At 43.4% G+C, this 23,335-nt stretch overlaps 1 protein-coding gene across 1 annotated transcript in view; it reads right to left on the bottom strand.

The window, feature by feature from the left end:
- Nucleotides 1-23,335, bottom strand: part of MAPRE2 (microtubule associated protein RP/EB family member 2) — a 131,830-nt gene that overhangs the window by 82,124 nt on the left and 26,371 nt on the right. The window contains exon 3 of the mRNA XM_038766418.1: nt 14,593-14,654. The gene's annotated coding sequence lies outside the window, so the exon portion shown is untranslated. The remainder of the gene's footprint in view (nt 1-14,592; nt 14,655-23,335) is intronic.

Here is a 23,335-nt window from a genome sequence, read left to right as displayed (position 1 = left end):
AATTCAACTGAATGAACGAACCACATACCAGCTCCAGTAGGGAATTCCCTTCCCTTCCCTGACCTGTAGGCTCTTGTGGGCAGGGATCATGTCTACCAATCCTATTATCCTTTCCCAAGAGCTCAGTACAAGGTTCTAGACTGTAAGCTCATCCTCTCGACTGTAAGCTCATTGTAGGCAGGGCACCCTGACTTGCTCCTTTTGCTCTTCCCCCATCCCAGGCCCAAAGCACTTATGTACATATCTGTCATTTTATTTATTTGTATTGATGTCTGCGTCCCTCCCTCTAGCCTGTATGCTCCCTGTGAGCGGATCATATCACTTGTTTATTGTTGTGCTGTACTTTCCCAAGTGCTTAGTACAATGCTCTGCACACAATAAGCGCTCAATAAATATGACTGACTGACTGCTCTGCACACAGTGAGCACTCCATATATGACTGACTAATTGACCAGTCCACCAACACTTGACTGTGATGCCAAGGCTACCTGGGTATTGGGTGGGTTGGCTTTAGGAGGTGAGCAGGCCGATGAGCTCTCAGCTACCGTGGCCAATTTCCAAAAGGTCTACTTGGAGGCCCAGAATAATGCCCCAAGGAAGGTGCTAGGATAACAGGCGCCTTCCTCACTGCCCGCCAAGACTTTCTGGGCAAATACGAGCCAGAAGACAGATGGTGGGCCAGTGGGCTGCTGAGCTGGGCAGTGGTGTATCCATCCCTCCTCCATTAGCAGAGCTGGAATCGCTTTCCTGTACAGGCTCTGTTGCACAAGCCTTAGTCTATTTTGGGTATTACTCATCATTTCAACTAGTACCCTGTGTCCTCGAATATTTCCTGGATCACTCTGGTCACTCCCACTCTTCACCTTCATTTATGGCCCGCAGCTGCAATACAGTCTGTGGTGCACAACTGGGGAATATACAGACATGGAGTCAACGTGGAAAATAACCCTCCAGTGGCAGGGGCCAGGCCTAGGCCCCTTGTGGAAGGGAGGAAAGAATAAATGAGGTGGGGAAACTTCTTAATTTCCGAGGCAGGCAAGCCATCAAGGTCCCCACACAACCCCACTGGTTCTTGAGGAACCACATCCGCTGTGTGTTTGATAGTTCCACTCCAGCCCTGCTCTTGAAGGCACATAGAGACCGCTCTGCCAGGGAACACCAGATGGAGGATGACAACTCTCAGCAATTCCCTTAAATGCTATTTTTACATTGGGATTAGCCACATAGCAAGTCATGAGCCACGGTGCCACTATTTTAAGCAAGTCTAACAGTTCATGGCCAGCTCAGAGCCAAGGGCACCCAATTCCATTCTGGAAAAGCCTATTGCTTCTTCCACCTATCTCCTGCACTGAATACAGAATGGCTGCCGATTGAGGTCATTATAACATCATCTTGAAAAACATAACAATAATAATAATAATAATAATAATTTTGGTATTTGTTAAGTGATTACTATATGTCAAGCACTGTTCTAAGCGCTGGGGGAGATGCAAGGTAATCAAGCTGTCCCACTTGAGGCTCACAGTCTTAATCCCCATTTTCCAGATGAGGTAACTGAGGCACAGAGAAGTTAAGTGATTTGCCCAAAGTCACACAGCTGATAAGTGGTGGAGCCGGAATTAGAACCCATGACCTCTGATTCCCAAGCCCATGCTCTTTCCACTGAGCCACGCTGCTTCTCTTTTTCTCCAAAACATGTTTCTCCAAAACATGCCTGGAGAAAGACAAGACTGGGAAAAAGACAGAAATAGCAATGTGGTAGTGCTTGCCTCTAAGTCGGGCTTGAATTAGGATTTCAGTTAAAATCCATTACCCTTGGGGGTTCCCCTTCCCCTTCGCGGTCTGCACTGAGCCAAGTAAGAATCAACACTTCTAAGTGGTCAGAACGATAGTCACGTATCTATGCAGCCTGATAGCTACCTGGGGCGCAGAAGTCACTCGGCCTGGCTGGACACCTGGGCTTGGAAACTGCATTTTGGATAGTAACTTGCATTCTGCACGTGAAGCCAAAAAGCAACATGCTCAGTAAATCATTCTGTAGCTGCCTCCTCTCACAGTCAAAGTCCTTACATAGATTCCCCTAAATTTGAATGCAATGACATGGAATGTAGCCAATGAGCCACAGAGCAGTTATAAAACAGCTGTATATCCATACTCATGTATTGCTCATTTAACACTACAAATAAACCCAATCCCTGGGATGAATGAAGAAAAAAATTCAGCATTACAAAAACTATGCGAGGTGAAAAGCTTGATTTCATTAAAATCGCTAAAAGAGCCAAAGTCAGTTTTATTAAAAAGTTCTAGTGTCCCACCATTTATTTTCTAAGTAAGCAAAGCTACTATAAAATAAAGCAAAATGATGAGTTTGCGTATTTTGTTCCTTCAGATTTCTTCCTATGGTAGAACCAAAATGATCTCCTGGTTCACTCCCACCCACAAAGTACACAACTGCTATCAGAAGAACTCGGCATCTCATAAGGAACTACACATGTTCTCCCAAGACCACTAGAGTGTTGTTCATCCTGCTGGGGACAGAACATACCTTTCCTTTCCTAACCATCGATGTCTGAGCGATACTCGCCAGAATGGCACTGCAGTGGTGAGGGACCAGAAAAGGCAGGATTTTCATGGTCAAGAGTGCAAGTTTGCAAGAGATTTTATCTCCAAGACACTCCCACATATGGATGCAGTCTCACTGTCAGTTGATCATCCACTGTTTCATATTAACTACTGGCAAAGATAATACCCTCCTCTATTATACCTGAAGCACCACTAAGTATTCATTCCACTACAGAACACACTGTGAACCATAAACAAATAGCATTAAAAATAGGGAGAAACTCAAGAATCAGCAAACAAATTTGGTAGTGATTTCCCGCAACATCTGTTCACGCGCAAGACTTACGTTTTCTTTTCTCCTAATACATCTAGACCTAAATAAAGGTGGGGTTTTTTGTGGTCATTGTAATTTGCTAATAAAGTTGTAAATTCCAACAGAATTAGGTATTGATCAATAAAGTACCATAAAATCTAGCACAGATTGGAGGCATAAAATTACAAAAGTTTTATTCCCATGTAGAAATTTGTGTGAATATTCTTTTGCATATAGGTTAATACTATGAAAACTTGTAATGATTAAACCCCATACTGCCAGATATGGGAAATGGTCATTGTCACAAAGAATGTGTGGTTCAGAACAACAACAGAAAGAATCACAGCAATCTAAGTTGGTCGGGGGATAGAAAATATTATTCCAATTTCCCCTCAGATGTGAACATACGGATACATCCAAAGAGAAGCGCTAGATACACTGTTTGGAGTAATTCAATTTTCACTATACTCAACTAAAATCCCCTAAAAACATAAATGACGTGAATGTGATTACCGTGCTGGCTGCACCAATATTCTGACCCCAAAACCTGTCTCTGTTGTGGCAAGATGATTTGGAGGAGCCATGTGATGATTGCCCTCCTGGACATCCATCCTGAGATTTCACCTCTAGGACCTAAATGTTCCCCTCTAAGAAACCTATTAGGGTCCACTTGTCCATGGATTCACCCAAATTCTTCTTGAACCTACTGATAGTTTGTGCCTGAACAACTACCTCTAAAGTTAGGTGCATTCTGAAATGTCTGCTCCTCTGGATCTAATCAGTACCTAATAGCAGAGATGTTTTTGCCAAAGTATCCATGGAAAAGAATGAAAACACATGAAAATTCAGTTCTTCACATCACCTTTAGTATTCCTTGCTCTTTTATTTTTTTTAAAAAAACAACCTCCACCCAAGGGACTGGCAGAGTTATTCCTCCATGATGAATCACAACTCCAAGACCTTTTATAACACTTGGTGAAAGATGCTCTAATAAGGCAATGGGAAAAGTGATTTCCAAGCACTTCATTTTCCTATCATCTTTGTTGGGCCTGCCAGTTCAGTTTTCTACACTCCAGTGCATAGAAAGAGCCTGGATGGTCACCGTTTGCCTTGAGTGGCACTACATTACACCGCTAACAACCTAAAACAAAGGTCATTATGGGTCTTTTTTATAATATTTGTTAAAGACTTGCTATGTGTCAAGCGCCGTTCTAAGCACTAGGGTTTATCACGTCAATCAGGTGGGACACAGTCCAAGTAGGAGAGAGACCAGATATTCAATCCCTATTTTACAGATGAGGCAACTGAGGCACTACGTAACTATTAGATAACTTGCCTGAGGCCACACAGCAGACAACTGGCAGAGCCGGAATTAGAACCAGGTTCTCCAACTCCCAGGCCAGTGCTCTTTCCACTAGGCCACACTGTTTCTCTTGTGAATACTTGAAACCCTGGACCCCCAGCTTAAATGAGAGGAAATTAGTGAGGGCTTGGGAGTATCAGAAGGCAGGGCTACAGTACTAATGCTTTCCATCCTCATCTCTCCTTCAAGCAGTGATCAAAAGATACTGGAGGTACAGTCTTTTAGACTGCGAGCCCACTGTTGGGTAGGGACTGTCTCTATATGTTGCCAACTTGTACTTTCCAAGCGCTTAGTACAGTGCTCTGCACACAGTAAGCGCTCAATAAATACGATTGATTGACTGATTGATAAAGACATCTTTCAAATGGCTGCTCCTGGAAATGTGGAATACTAAGTTAATCAACAGTATTTATTGGGCGCTTAGTTTGGGTAGAGCACTATACTCTAGACAAAAGCTATTCTATTTGTTCTGATGATTTTGACAACTGTCTACATGTTTTGTTTTGTTGTCTATCTCCCCCTTCTAGTCTGTGAGCCTGTTGTCGGGTAGGGACCATCTCTATACGTTGCCGACTTGCACTTCCCAAGTGCTTAATACAGTGCTCTGTACACAGTAAGAGCTCAATAAATACGATTGAATGAATGAATTAATGAATGAATAGTGGAAAGAGCACAGGCCTGGGTGTCTGAGCGCCTGGGTTCCAATCCCGGCTCTACCACCTTCCTGCTGTGTGACCTTGGGCAAGGCACTTAACTTCTCTGTACCTCAGTTACCTCATCTGTAAAACAAGGATTCAATACCTGTTCTCTTTCCTACTTAGACTGAGAACCCTGTATGGGACAGAGACTGTGTCTGACCTGATTATCTTGTATAGTCTCTAGCACATTGCTTGACACATAATAAGCATTTCACAGATATAATGACAACAATAATAATAAAAATAGACTGAATGCCAAACAATGAGTGGAAGAAGCAGGTCGCAGCAGCACCAAGGAGCAGGATGGTCCAGTTGGAGTCATAGGTCAGGATCCTGCTCCTCAGTCAATGAATCAATTATATTTACTGAGTACTTTACTATGTGCAGAGCACTGTACTAAGCACTTGGGGAGAGAGCAATACAAAAGAACTAAAAGACACATTCCCTGCCCATGAGGAGCTTAGGGTCAGGGCTACTCTGTTCTCTTGTGCAGGCAAGAGACAGGACAGGGAGACTCCCTGTTTCCTGGAAGCACTACTTCCATCAATTGTTCTGAGGTTGATTTATACCCTTCAAGTGGAGAATCAACAAACAAGGACTAGGTCTGACCAGACTATCTTGTATCTACCCCAGGGCTTGGCACAGTGTTTGCGCTTTAACATATACCTCAATTATAATTATTGGTTTTGTTGAAAGCAGATGATAAAGAAATGAACACCATCAAGGCATAGATGAAAAGATTATAAAGAACTGAACATCATCATTCAGGAGACTGAAAAACCATTTTCTGCCAAAACCCACTCATAAAGACATTGCATTAGGGGGTGGACAAATGGGATCCCAGCAGTTTCCCCAAAAGGAAATGGATGAGGTTAAGGGGTTCACCTTAAGAGACAGTGGGACAGAACTTTAAATGGGGGAGACCCCCAATTTCTTTTTTACAGTGTTTGTTAAGCGCTTATTATGTGTCGGGCACTGTACTATGCGCTGGGGTAGATACTGACTAATCAGATTGGACGTAGTCCGTGCTCCCCATGGGGCTCACAGTCTTAATCCCCATTTTACAGAGGGGATAACTGAGGCACAGTGACTTGCCCAAAGTTACACAGCAGACAAGTGGCTGAGCTGGGATTAGAACCCAGGTCCTCTGTCTCCCCAAACCATGCTCTTTCTACTAGGCCATGCTGCTTATAAGTATACAGTGAACAGTTACAATCTTCATACCTTTTGCCAACAGAGCAAGCTAAACATGTTCAGTAAAACAGAGTCTGGATTATAGCAGCAAAAACCAAAATACACCCACAAATGAAGACAGAAGAGTCCATTGAGAGGAGAAACTATCAAAAGATACATTGTGCAGAAACTTCTGCTTCCTCTAATACTGAGTGTTTATGCTTCCTAATTATGTCTGAAATTAACCCAGAGGTATGGTCAAAACTGTGCAAGGAATAACTTTGGTTCATTCTAACGGTGTAACCGCAAATGATCCTAAGGAGTGAGTGACTGCAAATCCAGTTCCCTTTCAGGGGCAGCTAGACCATGGGAGTGTGTGGCCAATTCTGCAAAGAATACTACTATAAAATGGGCCTTCTGATCTGGAAGCCCTCCACTGCCAACTAAAAAGCATTTTAGAAAAGGGAGCAGGCAACTGAATGAAGCACCATCTCAGGAGACCGATCCTGGAGGGGATCACCCTGAGATATGATTGGTGAAGAGCAGGACAAATCACTAAATTACAGTCACCATTAGGGATAATTACCTTGGCTGAAGCTTACTGTGCATCTGCATAAGCTGCCTTGATTACTCCATCAGCCTCTGCACTGACCTCCCTGCCTCCTGTCTCTCCCTGCTCAAGCCCATACTTCACTCTGCTTCCTGGATCATTTTTCCACAAAACCATTCAGTCCATGTTTCCCTACATCTCAAGAACTTCCAGTGGTTGCCCATCCATCCCCATCTTCAAACAGGAACTCTTTACCACAGGTTTTAAAGCACTCAATCACCTTGCCCCCTCTCCTATCTTGCTTCCTTGATTTCCTACTACAACCCAGCCCAGAGACTTTGCTCCTGTAATGCCAATCTACTCACTGTAGCTCGATCCCATCACCTCGCCACTGACACCTTGCCCACATCCAACAGTGCTCTGCACATAGTAAGCGCTTAACAAATGCCATTATTATTATTATTATCCTGCCTGCTTTATATCTGACAATCATTCTCCCCACCTCCAAAGCCTTATTAAAAACCCAGCTCCTCCAAGGGGCCTTCTCTGACTACCTCTTCATTTCCTCACCTTCCACTCCCTTCTGAGCCACCCTTGCCCTGGGATTTACACCCTCCATTCACCCCTCCCTCAGTCCCACAGCACTTATGGCCATACCTGTCATTGATTTATTTATATTAACGTCTGTCTCCCCTTCTAGACTGTAAGCTGCCCACAGGGAACGTGCTACCGACTCTGTTACATTGTACTCTCCCAAGTGCTTAGTATAGTGCTCTGCAAACAGTAAGTGCTCAATATGATTGATTGAATTAGTCTACTGGAGGATGACTAAAACGATGAAAATTATTTCCATCACCCCTGAAAAATGTTTGTCTGCACATTTTCCACCCCTGCCATGTTGTAATAATAATAATAATATAATAATGGTATTTGTTAAGTGCTTACAATGTGCAAAGCACTGTTCTAAGTGCTGGGGAGGTTACAAGGTGATCAGGTTGTACCACGGGGGGCTCACAGTCTTAATCCCCATTTTACAGGTGAGGTAACTGAGGCGCAGAGAAGTTAAGTGACTTGCCCAAAGTCACACAGCTGACAGCTGGTGGAGCCGGGATTTGAACCCATGACCTCTGACTCCAAAGCCCGTGCTCTTTTCACTGAGCCATGCTGCTTCTCAGCAGGAGTTGTAGTTGGGGTGCTAAACCCAAGGGTGACACGGAAGGGGAGAAAGAGTAGAAAGGCATGCCTGCTACTCCCCTTTCCCTTCCATTTTCTCCTCTCCAAGTCAGCTCACCCCTGTAGAAAGTATACGGGGACAGAGGCAGGAGAACTGGGTTATGATCCCAGGTCTGCCACTGGCCTGCTGTGTGAACATGACCAAGGTACATAACCTCTCTGTGCTTTACTGGCCTCATCTTTAAAATGGGGATTATCAAATGGGGAGCAGAGGGTGGACAGTATCCCATGGTCACTGCAGAAAAATCAATTTCCTCCCCACCCCCTTCTCCCTTGTTCTGCTCTCTCCCATTCTCCTTCACTCCCAATCACTTTTCTGCACTCCACATTCCTTGCTCTACTCCACTTCCCAGGTCTCTCCCATTTGCTCCCAGACACCTTTTTTTTTTTAACCTAACCATAGTGTTGCTAGAATTCATTCCTGGCAAGGCAAGTGTGGCCAGGGACCCTCCCCCTACCTGCTCGTAGTCCTGTCCAAAACCACATATATAAGGAAAGGCACGGACTGGTCTGGGTTGAAGAGGGAGGTGAGCTACTGCCATCATCACCTGATCCTCCATCCATGCCTCCACCCCAAAATCTGTGCCTGAGGTAGGGAAGAGGAGCTACAAGCAGGAAGGAGAAGGATATAGTGACAACATCGGTAAGAGCAGCTATCATAGTTAGTTTTTTTTTAAATAAAAAGAGAGCATGGAGGATGGCGAGAGTTGGAGAGGACAAGTTCAGGGTTCAGAGGGTGGATAGCAGAAAAGCTGCTGGAAACAGGGGAAGGTTGAAAGGGATGAGGAAGAGGCAGGAAGGAATTTTGGGTGTAATTTCTTTTTTTTTTTTTTAACTTAACTGTAGTACCTGGACATTATCTTGGGGTTGGTTCCGTTCAGAACAAAACCTAACTAAATATGAGTCTAGGAACAAATGGACCTCATCATATAGCCACTCATGATGCAACAATATTTTCAAGGAATGCAATACAGCCTGGTTATTCCATGGGGTACCAATCAATAGTATTTATTGAGTGCTTACTGTACGTAGAGCACTGTACTATGCACTTGGGAAAGTAGACACGTTCCCTGACCACAGCAAGCTTACAATCCACTGGGATGTCTGCATGTGTATTTTTGCCCTGTAGTATGAGTATCCCAAGTGAAATACATGTCTGGGGCTAATTAATTCATTCAATCATATTTATTGAGTGCTCACTGTGCACAAAGCACTGTAGTAAATGCTTGGGAGAGTACAATATAATGATAAACAAACACATTCCCTGCTCACAACGAGCTCAGTCTAGAGGTGCAATTTTCTTGTACAGTACTTTCTAAAAAGCTTAACACATAGTAAGTACAATGCATGCCATTACTACCTAATAACTTCCTTCCATACCTGGGCATGGATAAAATAACTGATATGAAAAATACAATTTCTCTACAAATTCACTGTCATTCCAAAGGCAGTTAGTATTGTCTCACATTTAAAAGCTGAAAACACTTGACTCCAGGTCATCCTTGGCCCCCAAGACAAATTAGAAACTGTATGAGAATCAGTGTGGTTTAGTAGAAAGAGCATAGGCCTGGGAATAAGAAGACCCGGCTGCTAACCCTGACTCTGCTACTTGCTTGCTGCATGTGACCTTGGGCAAGGGACTTAGCTTCTCTGAGCCTCAGTTTCCTCATCTGTAAAATGGGGACTAAATACCTCTTTTCCTCTTAGACCATGAGCCCCTTGTCGGACAGGGACAGCGTCTGACCTGATAATATTGTCTCTATGAGCCCACTGTTGGGTAGGGACTGTCTCTATGTGTTGCCAATTTGTACTTCCCAAGTGCTTAGTTATGTGTTCTGCACATAGTAAGCGCTCAATAAATATGATTGATGATGAACAGAAGGGCTGTCACTTTTCTTGTTGGCTACTACTGGTCCAGGATGACCCAGATCTGAGGCCAGCCCTCCATTATATACTATCATGCATCTGTAGGGCCTTAGTACATACTTGCTGACTTCCCCGGTCCCACCCTCTCAGGACTCCGACTCGGGCTTGGCCCTTCTTCCAGGAAATAGTTCAGAGGGGACAACTGCCATCCTGCTGTCTTTCTTACCAGTGAAGGACCGTGGGACACTTAGATCAGGAAACTGATTTGGGGAGGACTGTGAGCCCACTGTTGGGTAAGAACTGTCTCTATATGTTGCCAACTTGTACTTCTCAAGCGCTTAGTACAGTGCTCTGCACGCAGTAAGTGCTCAATAAATACAATTTATTGATTGATTGACTGACTGAAAATAAGTACTTTAGTCAAAAGTTTCACATGACACGTGGACCTAGAAGAGTCAAAGTGTGGGTATTAGCCAGACAAAACCAAACATATCAACTCAGGGGCTTACTCTCTATGTATCCCCTAGCTGACTGGCAGAAAAAATTTTCACAGGCCTGGTATTTTTTTTTTTTTTTTTTACTGCTCTACAGATTTGTTAGGGAGAAATTAATGTTCTCTGACCTGGCCTTGGTGCTTTATACAGTAGGTCCTGAAAACAAAATGAATTTTGATCCTAGAATGGGAATTCTCTTCCTTCCTATTACCCAAGGGATTCTTAAGTGTTGAAGGGTTTGCAACCAGATGGCTGTTTCATTTGTGATTTAACCTAATCACACAAATACATGTTACAGATGGGGGAGGCCCGGGAGAGGGGAATGTAAACACTATAGTACTGTGCAATAAAACTGCTAAAAAATAGCACAGCAAGTAAAACTCACTGGTCAGGGCTGTCCCAGTGTTCAGCTCAAGCCCCTTTGAGTTAGGTTATGAACCATGGACAAATTTCACACCCAAAATAAGTTCAACTGCTCCCTATGCAGCCATTTAATCTTAATAGTAGCATTCTAGGAAGGAAGGGGAAAATGCTGGCACACTGAATGTTTTCTTTTCATAAATACATGACTTCATTAACAGTTTTCATGTGCTCCCTGAAGGAAGTGTATTTTACACGGGGGTTCATTCTTCATACTTTCTAAATTGCAATAACAATATCATGTTCACTGAGTTATTCAAAGAATAGATACTACAAATATACAGTGATACAGGACCTGTCTTCTGAGGCATTCCTAAGAATTACATATATGTACATATATGTACATGTGTGTGTATATATATATATATATCACACACATATTACATAATATATATACAGCATTGGATTCAACCCTATTTTGAAGGTCATAAGTACCGTCCTGCATGATCACACAAAACAAAAATGCTATAGACACGTACAGATTAACACCAGGTTCCGGTATAAGAGGACTTTTCCTCACACCACCTCATCTTCTAGACTGTGAGCCCGTTGTTGGGTAGGGACCATCTCTACATGTTGCCAACTTGTACTTCCCAAGCGCTTAGCACAGTGCTCTGCACACAGTAAGCGCTCAATAAATACGATTGAATGAATGAATGTACCCTTCTAGAGGGGAAAGGATCACAGAAGGACCAATCGCACCAAAGCAATTGTAGAATGGTTTCCAGGCAGCCTTTTCAGCAACCAAACATTTTATTTCCCAGGTCTATGTGGCTACTTATACTTGGCTTGGCTCTCCTTTATCAACTCTGGAGTTCCGGAGGGCAGTTGTAACACAGACTTCTCTGCTGAGGACAAAGAACACCCCAGGAATCCCTGAAACCATCACAGGGCCCTTTCTGGAGATGGTCCAGGAGCTAGGCTTTTCAGCACTAGGACTGCTAATGGCACTCTAGGTGGAGCAGTCAATCACTGGTATTTATTGAGCACTTACTGAGTGCAGAGAATGTGGTCAAAGGCCCTTAGTCTTTCTTGTTCTAGAGAAGGATGGTATTCTGTTGACTTCTTATTTGTCTTAGATCTCTGGGGGTTTTTTTCCTTCTTTTACAAACGGTACTTGTTCAGCAGTTACCATGTGCCAGACACTGTTCTAAGCACTGGGGTAGATACAAGCTAATCAGTTTGGACACCGTCTCTGACCCACATGGGGCTCAAAGTCTAAATCCGAGGGAGAAGGATTGAATCCCCATTTTACAGATGGGGTAACGGGCACAGAGAAGAGAAGTTAACTGACCCAAGGTCACACGGCAGGGAAGTGGTGGAGCCGGCAATAGACCATGGTCCTTCTGACTTCTGGGCCTGTGCTCTTTTCACTGGGCCATGCGGCTTCCCCTCCATTAGGTGTTTCTAATGGAAAAGGGCTGCTTGTTAGGCTTGTGTGAATGCTGTTTTAGTTCAGTATTAGCACTTTCCCCCTCCCAACAGAATGGGAACCAACTATTCAAAGATAGATACAACCCACAAAAAAGACAGACAATTTCAGTGTGCCCATTGCAGAGGAGAGAGAAGGGAAAGAGGAATGTCGCCCCTCTCAAAGACAATTTACTCATTCAGATACAGAATGGTACAATTACCCACTGATTTTTCATCATCATCATCAGTGGTGTTCACTGAGCATTTGCTGTGCTCATGTCTCTACCCTTATTATAGCCTCCCAACTACTTGACCTTACTTTGCACTGTGTAGGTGCTCGATAGATATTGCAGATGGATTGATTTTTGTTTAAAAGGAAAATGAAATCTACAGCTGGGAAGGGCCAGCCCTACCAAACACAGTGCTCCTCTTCATGCAAGATCTGGGCCATTTGGCCCCATTTCTTCCTCCAACCCCACCCAGAGTTAAGAAGGGACGTCTGTTTTGGCTACACAAACTACACAACGCCCTGCGGAGGAAGGAGATGTGACAGAGTACCCAGTAAGGCCAGATGAGGTTTCAAGAAAGAGGAATTATTTAGGAAATTCCAGAAACTCTTCCAGTTTCTTTAATGCCTTCTGATCCCAAGCTTCCTGACTTCACACCTTTTAAGACTATCAGTCTGTTCAGAGAATCCGTCCTGGAGCATTTAAACAGGACTCCACAGTCCAAGCCTAGATATAGCTGATGCTCTTACTTTCTTGATACTGTCTAGAACACAATTCATTCCCAAGTCTTTAGAAGGCCCTTAAAAATGTATGAATGATTTAATGACTACAGAAGCTCTTTCTCCCCATAAATATATATATATATATACACACACATGCACATATACATATTAACAATATACATATATATATATGATTGATATATATGTATATCAATTTTTAATGGTATTTGTTAAGCACTTACTTTGTGCCAGGCACTATTCTAAGCCCTGATCGATTTGGACATAGTCTTAATCCCCGTTTTACAGATGAAGTAACAAGCACAGAGAAGTTAAGTGACCTGCCCCAGGTCACACAGCAGGCAAGTGGCAGAGCCGGGATCAGAACCCAGGTCCTTCTGACTCCTAGGCCTGGGCTCTATCCACTAAGCCAAGCTGAGAACTTAATGTGTGCAGTGTACTAAGCACTTGGGAGAGTACAATACAACAGAATTGCTAGACACATTCCCTGCCCACAACAAGCTTATATGTATATATACAGACTACATAACTCATAAACCTAGGTGGGCTGATTCGCTTTCAGCAACCCGCTGCTCCTAAACTAAGATGATCCTTTTTCTACTTCCCCTTTATTTTGCTCTGGTCTTAAATCCTCAGAGACTACTCGAATCTCTTCAAAACATCCTCTGAGCCATTCGCAACACCGCTAAACTACATTCCCATACTGTAAGAAGCCAAAAGATACAAATACACGGACAACAGCTATAAAGCCATGACTAACTATCTTTTGTATAACATCTTCCAGTGTTATAAACAAGGACCGGTACACTTGTAAGACTCATTTGATTTACCTCCCAGACAACTGAAATGTTTAACTTAAAGATTAAGTTTAAAGAAAGATTAATAATTTCAGAAACTAGAACTCTTCCTCTATAAATCAGGACTCATTACAGTCAGAGCTATGCCATAAAGATAAAAGATAAGCTATTAGGATACTGAAAAACTACTGAAAACCCTCACAAAGTATGTCTGTGGGTATCAAGAGCGCACATCCCACGCTTGGCTATGACTCGGGCAAGGAACATATTTGTTTTCTTAATTTGGGAAGGGCAAGGGCAGATTTGGGACCCTTGCGGGGAAAAAAGGATGAATTTACAAAGGATAATTATGGAACAATTAGAGGAAGAAGAAGACACTGTTATTAGCCATTTGCATAAAGACTTGACTTCCTTTATTAAAGCCTTTCTAAATATTGCCATCTGGTGGACCTATGGCTAATTGTTTCTTTGTTCCCTGCCCAACAGATGCTTCTTCCCCTGCTCCGCGCAGGAGTCCTTAGGAAGTCTAGACAATCAGATTTAAGAATGAATCCTAAATTCTAAATGCTTTTCTTTTTTAAGATTGTAGTCTCTGTTATATGTGCTGGGTTAAAACCTCCAGCGCTGTTTCTGTGCTTGTCAAAATATTACCATTATCACTTGAGTTGAAAGAAAAAAAAAGAAAAGTGAGAGGACAAAACTGCAAATGAGGTGTAGCAGAAATAGACTCATTCCTTCCATCGCCATACTGCAAATTGTCTTTTGCATCTCCATTTCCTATTATTAAACTACTTTTCATTATTTGAATATTTATTCTGTCATTTGTGAGTTGTCTATAAATGGAACTGTAGATGAGAACTTTCTAGCACAACAAGGTTTTTATGAAAGATTAAGGGGCTAGGAATTGTCACTCTGCAACTATGTTTACAGTAATCTAAGTACCAGAATTCATAAACTCTTACCTTAAGCATCCAGACTCCTTCACTGGTTGTTGAAATGAACTATTCCTTGGAGGAACGGTATACTAGAAAGAAAATGAGACTGTATTTAGTTAAAAGCGAAATCAAGTGGCAAAGTTTGACTGAATGGAATGGGTGTCAACAGTATTTCACAACTGTTAGTTCTAAAAAATGTACATCACATTGGCCTGATTGAGTTAATTTCACAAGAGCACAGTGTAGACACTGTGTAGACAGTGTAGACATTGAGCATAATTGCTCAATAATATTCATGGATTATTAGTAAAGTATTAAATAGGGACATGGACTGTGTTCAACTTGATTATACTGTATCTATCTATCCCAATGCTTACTACAGTGCCTGACACATAGTAAGTGCTTAACAAACATACTGATGCTATTGATGCCTGTTCACTTGTTTTGATGTCTGTCTCCCCACTTCTAGTCTGTAAACCCACTGTGCACAGGGATTGCCTCTATTGCTGATCTGTACTTTCCAAGCACTCAGTACTGTGGTCTGCACACACTAAGTGCTCAATAAATATGATTGAATAAATGCATGAAATACCATTATAAAAAGAAAACCCATCTGCACAACCAAGGGCAATCTTTATTTGTACTGAAAGTTGGGTCAGAGCTGGCATCAAACTGTACATGTTTGAGGTAACTACCTAAGGATCAATGTGGATGGCAACACAAGAAAAACATCAGCGTGGCCTGGTGGATAGAGCACATTCCTAGGAGTCAGAATGGCCTGGATTCTAATCCCAGCTCCACCACTTGACTGCTGTGTGACCTTGGGCAAGTCACTTCTCTTCTCTGTGCCTCAGTTACCTCATCTATAAAATGGGGATTAAGCCTGTGAGCCTTATGTGGGACATGGACTGTGTCCAACCTGATTAGTGTATATCAGAGTGAGTGGGGAATAATGGTGCTAGTGCAACTCCAGAGGTGGCAGGGGCAAGGGTGGCACCCAGTTGTCCAAAAGGGAACCCACTGGGACAGGGACCTAGGAGGTGAACCCTACTGTTCTGGAGCGAGGGAGGTTGGGGTTCTAGTCAATCAATCAATGGCTCTAAATGATCTAGGTCCAAGGGTATGAATGGATTTCCATATGATAACATTACATTACACTGTTTGCACTTGCAGTAAAATCATGCTGCAGTAAGGAAAATTGCAGGCTTACAGAGCAGAATGTAATGACAACATTAAGCCATCCTATGTGCCTGCACAGCACAGTGTAATGACATTGGGAGGGCCAGGAGGTGGGTTGCAGATTTCTCCCTGCCTTAATAAAATAATAATAATTTTGATATTTGTTGAGTGCTCACTAGGTGCCAAGCACTATACTAGGCACTGGGGTAGATACAAGATAATCACATCAAACAAAGTCCCTGCGCAACTTGAAGCTCACAAGCTAAGGAGCAGGGAGAGCATGCATTGAATCCCCATTTTATAGATAAGGAACCAGACACAGGACTTGCCCAAGGTCACACTGCAGGCAAGTGGCAGAGCTGCGATTAGAACCAGGTTCTCGAACTTGCAGGGCCGTGCTCTTTGCACTAGGCCATTTTGCTGTGCTTGGAAAGGTTAATTGTCTGAATAATAATAATAATAATGTTGGTATTTGTTAAGCGCTTACTATGTGCCAAGCACTGTTCTGACTACTGGGGAAGATACAAGGTAAAAAACGGTGTCCCACGTGGGGCTCACAGTCTTATCGAGCACTGAATATGTGCAGAGCACTGTACTAAGGTCTTGGGGGAGTACAATACAACAGAATTAGCAGATACGTTCCCTACCCATAACTAGTTTATATCTGGTTGGACATGGTCTCTGTTCCACGAAAGGCTCACATTCTAAGTCCAGTAGACTGTAAACTCATTGTGGGCAGGGACCGTTTCTACCAACTCTGTTATATTGTAGTCTCCCAAGAGCTTAGTACTGTACTCTGCACACAATAAGTGTTTAATAAATTTGGTTGATTCTAAGGGGGAGGAAGAACAAGTATTTAATCCCCATTTTACAGATAAGGAAACCGAAGCACAGAGGAAATTAAGTTACTTTTTTCCAAAGTTGCCCAGCAAGGAAGTGGCAGAGCCGGGATTAGAATCCAGGTCCCCTGATTCCCAGACCTATGCTTTTCATTCATTCATTCAATCGTATTTATTGAGCACTTACTGTGTGCAGAGCACTGTACTAAGCGCTTGGGAAGTACAAGTTGGCAACATATAGAGACGATCCCTACCCAACAGTGGGCTCACAGTCTAGAAGACTATGCTTTTTCCACTAGACTGTTACTTCTGTGTGTATTTCCGTGTTTAGTCTCCCTTCAATAAAGAATAAAATTATTACCATTTTGAAGGTGGTTTCTGTCTTTGTCATTTGTTAAAGCTCTTTTAGTGGCCAAGCTTAGCTCTATACCGAGCCCACTGTGCTTCATGTTGCACTTTACTGTAAAGATTGCATCAGAAGGCCACGAACCTCCACACATAAATGAGTTGTTTGGTTCTCTTGGGACTCTAATCCCAGGAAATACAGAATTCAGACTCTGACAAGGAAGGCTAGGAAAAAAAACCCAACAACCTTCCACTGGTCTGAATGCAACTTGTATGAATCCTGATTTTATAACTTAGCTTGTCCCTGGCAGTAGCTGCAGCAGCCTAACTCGGCAACTGCCTGCCTCTGTATCCTTTCCAGCTGTCAAAAAGCCAAACACAGTGGGCCGTTTTCGGAGAAGTATTTGAGGCAACCAGAATTAAAGCCAGTTCTCGATTTTTACCAAGAGCGGATTAATCCAATTCGCAGACTGACCAGGCTCTTAGCACTTTCCCTTCAGCCCCAAGTGCAGTTTGTGGTTCGGACAGTTTGCTCCATGTTAGCACTCCTGTTTGGGAGGCGGTTAGGGAAAAGAGAAGAAGCTAAATCAGATAGTGCTGTTTCTTGATAGCAGCTCTAGTAAATAGTTTCGAGGAGCAGGAGGAAATTAGCACTAATGGCTAGGATAAAGCTTTGCGATTATCTGACGATGTAATTATTCATCTCATTTCCAGTTTCCAGTTGCCACAGATAACCGAGGGTTGGCTCCACATAGACTGTCTCATCAGTCCAGGGCCAAATTGAGCCTGGGGACGGGATGGGGTATAGGGGCACCCTTCCTCAAGCTCATCTCACAGCCAAAATCTGCCTCCACACACCTTTACGCACCTTTCCCTGTGCTGCAGGAGATTCATTCATTCAATCGTATTTATTGAGTGCTTACTGTGTGCACAGCACTCTACTAAGCACTTGGGAAGTACAAGTTGGCAACATATAGATACGGTCCCTACCCAACAGCGGGCTCACAGTCTAGAAGGGGGAGACAGACAACAAAACATAGTAACAAAATAAAATAAATAGAATAAATATGTACAGGTAAAATAGAGTAATAAATATGTACAAACATATACACAGGTGCTGTGGGGAGGGGAAGGAGGTAAGGCGGGGGGATCGGGAGGGGGAGAGGAAGAAGGGGGCTCAGTCTGGGAAGGCCTCCTGGAGGAGGTGAGCTCTCAGTAGCGCTTTGAAGGGAGGAAGAGAGCTAGCTTGGAGGATGTGCAGAGGGAGGACATTCCAGGCCCAGGGGATGACGTGGGCCGGGGGTTGACAGCGGAACAGGTGAGAACGAGGCACAGTGAGGAGGTTAGCGGCAGAGGAGCAGAGGGTGCAGGCTGGGCTGGAGAAGGAGAGAAGGGAGGTGAGGTAGGAGGGGGCGAGGTGATGGACAGCCTTGAAGCTGAGAGTGAGGAGGTTTTGCCTGATGTGTAGGTTGACTGGTAGCTACTGGAGACTTTTGAGGAAGGGAGTACCATGCCCAGAGCGTTTCTGCACAAAGATGATCCAGGCAGCAGCGTGAAGTAAAGATTGAAGTGGGGAGAGACAGGAGGATGGGAGATCAGAGAGGAGGCTGATGCAGTAATCCAGAAGATGTGTCCTGTGTACTGTGAGTCAGTAAGCAGGGAACGTGTCTACCACCTTGGTTGTGTTGTACTCTCCCAAATGCTCAGCACAGTGCTTTGCACATTGTAAGCGCTCAGTACATATGGATTGACTGAGCAGTGGCTATTGTGCAACCTGGATGGACTGCAGAAATAGGCATAGTAGATGCCACCTTGAAGAGCACAGTGTTGCTCTCACAGGGCTGCTGCCACTGTGGCTCAGGGGTGTAGGAGAGAGAACAGGTATTGAATCCCCATTTGCAGTTGAGGGAAATGAGGCGCAGAGAATTTAAGTGACTTGCCCCAGATCACACAGCTGGCAAGTGACGGAGCTGGAATTAGAACCCAGGTTCTCTAGCTCCTAGTCAGTCAATAAGTCATATCTATCGAGTGCTTACTGTGTGCAGAGCACTTTATTAAGCACTTGGAAGAGTACAATATAATAATAAACAGACACATTCCCTGCCCACAACAAGTCCTGGGTCTATTTTTGTCCACTAGACCATGCTTTTTCCCTAAACTCTTCCCTTCCCATGTGGTATGGAGAGGGTTGGTTCAACGAGTGGAATTGCTAAAACAGTATTTTCTGGGTCTGCTGATATTTCAATCCCTTCCTTTCCCTTCTCTCAGCAGACAGCAGCCAAGCCTGCAAGTACTCTGCTCGGCTTTCCAAACTCCTTGCCCCAACTCATGGCTGGCTTCATGAGAAGCAGCGTGGCTCAGTGGAAAGAGTCCGGGCTTGGGAGTCAGAGGTCATGGGTTCTAATCCACCACTTGTCAGCTGTGTGACTTTGGGCAAGTCACTTAACTTCTCTGTGCCTCAGTTCCCTCACCTGTAAAATGGGGATTAGAACTGTGAGCCCCACATGGGACAACCTGATTACCTTATGTACCCCCCAGTGCTTAGAACAGTGTGTGGCACACAGTGAGTGCTTAATACCATTATTATTATTATTATTATTATCTTTCAGGTTTGGAGAAATGTAAGCAAGGGGTACTTGAAAAAACAGTACAAATAAATATGGTTTCCCACTGAAGTTCATTTTTTAAAAAAACGGTATTTGTTAGGTCCTTATTATGTGCCAGGTACTGTACTAAGCGCTCATTCAATTTCCCCATCTTTCCTCAAATTTCTGAAAGTGTTCTGCAGATAAGAGCCCTGATAGCCCTGAGAGCATACTGGATTGGGATGATGGTGGTATTTGTTCAGAGCTTACTGTGTACCAAGCACTATACAAAGCGCTGAGGTAGATACAAGATAATCAGGTTTGGCATAGTGGCTGTCCACATGAGGTGACAGTCTATGTAGGAGGGAGTAGGATTTAATCCCCATTTTACAGATGAGGAAGCTGGGGGCCAGGGATACCAGGACATTATTATTATTATTATATTTGTTAAGTGTTTAATAATAATAATAATAATAATAATAATAATAATAATAATGGCATTTGTATGTAGCAAGCACTGTTGTAAGTTCTGGGTACATAGAAGATAATCACATTGCACACAGTTCTTGTCCCTTATTGGACTCACTAAGTAGGAGGGGCAACAGGCAAGGAATCCCCATTTTCCGGCCAAGGAAACTGAGGCACAGAGAAATTAAATGACTTGCCCAAGGTCATGCAGCACACAATTGGCAGAGCCAGGATTGGAACTCTGGGCCTCTAACTGACTTTCAGGCCTGTGGCTCTTTCTACTAGGTCATGCTGCTTCTCTGATAACCACTTTTTCTTCTTGGGAAATGTTAGGTCAGTTCCTTTGTGTCTCCATTTATCAGGAAAGAATAGAAACAATGGCTAACTGCCTCTTAGGAATAATATAGTAAGGACAAATGAGATAATGCCTGCAAATTACTGTGAGGGGCTTGGAAGAAAGGCATGCTTACAAAAAAAAAAAATGCAGCCTAAAAGCACTTTCTTTTCTGCACTCAGATCGAGCAGATGCTGGTTTTGATCCACATTGGATTAAAGGTTTCTGGTCACAAAGACACAGGGCCACAGCCTCCTCAGCTGCTGCCTTGCTGCTCGTTGTTTCCAGAAGGGGAATCCAGCTGGGACCCAAGCCCACATTTTCCCTCCTGCGATTGTGCTAAGTAAGCCATCTTTGGGGTTAGTGAATCGATCACGGCTGGCCCGGGGAGGGTACTAAATCTTTTCAGGTTAGGCTGATATCCTTCACTGCCTAAGTTCAACAGCTTTCAAAGTAGAAGATGAAATCCCGTTAGATTTGAAGCTCGTTGAGGTAAGGGCTCCTATGCATTTACCTTCTCAAATATTTACTATAGTACTTGCAGCCCTTTAGGCCCTCAATAAACACAATTGATTGAGTCTTAGGTTGGGTGACTGAGAAGCAAAAAACTGCTCCCCAGATGGCATTTTTAAAATATGTGCTCTATGGGATGAGTTGATGAAAAGCAACCTTCTTAAGAGGCAGCCACAAAGGCTGATGAGAAACGCTAATAAATCTATTCATCAACCATATTTAATGAGCGCTTACCATGTGCAGAGCACTTGGGAGAGTACAATATAACAGAGTTGGTAGACCCATTTCCTGCCCACAATGAGTTTACAGCCTAAAGGGGGAAATAGACATTAACAATAATAATAATAATGGCATTTATTAAGCACTTACTATGTGCAAAGCATCGTATTAAGTGCTGGGGAGGATACAAGGTGATCAGGTTGCCCCACGGGAGACTCACAGTCTTAATCCCCATTTTACAGATGAGGTAACTGAGGCCCAGAGAAGTGACTTGCCCAAGGTCACACAGCTGACAATTGGCGGAGCCGGGATTTGAACCCCTGACCTCTGACTCCAAAGCCCGTGCTCTTTCCACTGAGCCATGCTGCTTCCCCATTAATATATTAAAATAAATAAAATTATGGATATGTACAAAAGTGCTGTGAGGGATAAATGCATCCCTCAATTCTCTCCACAGCTGTAAAAAAGCTCCCACTTTCTGCAGAAGGACCCCCCCCCCCCAATAAAGTTGTTTTGTTTTCGTCCATTAAAACAGTTACATACAGTTTGCTAAACTGGATCTAAAACCCAATACAAACCATCCTTCTTCCAAAAAAATTTATAATTTTAGCCATGCTTTCATGCTCCCCAAACTTATGTTTTGTAAAAATGGAAAAGTAAAATGGTGTCTAACATAGACAATAACTCCCATACAAATAGAAGTTTCAGTCATCGTCACACACTGACAACATACTCTTCTAAATTCTTGTTTCTCTGTCTCCCCCCTGCCCTTCATTTCCCTTAGGGATCCTATTTAAAAGACCACTCGAGGTGTCAGCATTGTTCCAGAACAGGGTTTTCATACATGATAATGAAGAATGTGAAAGTGAAATGTTACTTTAAAGGATGACCAGATAAACTATATGGACTAAAATACTGCATGTACTTCCTTGGTAAAAGCTTTTGTGTCCTCAAGTAATCCCATTATCCTCCAGCACTGCAACCTCCCAGCCATTTCATCATCTACCCTCACTAACAGACTGGAGGCAGGAGGAGCTGAGGAGAAGACAAAAGACGATTTCCCTTCCCGAGGGTTCTGGCCAATGAAGAGAAAATAGAATATGAGCGAAAACACTGGGACAGAAATCCTTGAAGCCTGAGTAGGCTTTCCTTTCAGGGCCTGGAGTTCAAAAATTGATTTAATTCTTCCTCTTCTGTGCTATTTCTCAGCATCCCCAAACTGGATCCTGGTTATTTTCCCTGCTTCATTTCTTCCTCTGGAGGATCTTACTTGCTTTCAGTGCTTGCACATGACTGATTCACATCCAACACTTCACCTGGGCCCCTCTCGGCCAGCATTTCAGTGATGTGCTGGGTCTGTCCTCTTTTGTCTTTTGCATGAAATTTTTCTAGAGGGCCAAGATCTGCAGGGTGAAACCCTGTGCATAACGGGGAATGTTATCATCATCAGAAGCAGTACTGCTTAGTTGATAGAGCACAGACCTGCGAGTCAGAAGGACCTGGGTTCTGATCTCAGCTCTGCCACTTGTCTGCTGTGTGACCTTGGGAAAATCATTTTGCTTCTCTGTGTCTCTGTTACCTCAACTGTAAAATTGGGATTGAGACCGGGGGCCCCATGTGGGACATGGACTGTGTCCAACCTTGTATCTACCCCAGCACTTAGAACAGTGCTTGGTACATAGTAAGCACTTAAATACATTTAAAAAAACATCAATGGTATTTATTGAGTGCTTACTGTGTGCAGAGCACTATAGTTAGAGTCCAATGTAGTTGATAGACATGGTCCCTGCCCACAAAGAGCTTGCAGTCTAGAGGAAATTATTATTGATTCATAAAGAGAATTCATTTTGGGTTCTCGAGAATCTCTCTCCTAGTCATATCCCTGTCTGGCAACTTCTTTTGGGGTCATTACTCAAGTGGTCGGGCAAACGGCTATCAGTCTACACCAGAGCAGGCGACTTCCAGACTTGAGCCGGTATCATACAGTGGGCAAGTGCATAGATGGGGCAGAAATGATAGTTTACATAAATTAGCCTTGGCTTGTGAAAGGCAACGCCCACCAAAACAAAGTGGGAATAAACTTAAGGATCTTACAAAGTTCTCAGTTACAAGGGTGCCAAAGGGGGAGCTTTGCCCTAACATGTAAGGCAAATTACATGGCAATATTTAACGGAGTTCCCTCTGAGAAATGCTTTACGGAATATGTTGGTGGTGCTCATTTGTAGTTTGGGGTGTGGAGGAACTGGTCCTGGGCTTGCAGAATACGCAGCATCCAACCAATCAGCATT

This window comes from Tachyglossus aculeatus, chromosome 25 (genome assembly GCF_015852505.1).
Source record: "Tachyglossus aculeatus isolate mTacAcu1 chromosome 25, mTacAcu1.pri, whole genome shotgun sequence".
Lineage (NCBI taxonomy): Eukaryota > Metazoa > Chordata > Mammalia > Monotremata > Tachyglossidae > Tachyglossus > Tachyglossus aculeatus.
The sequence above is the reverse complement of the archived record's forward strand: the minus strand, read 5'-3'. Positions and strand labels throughout refer to the sequence as shown.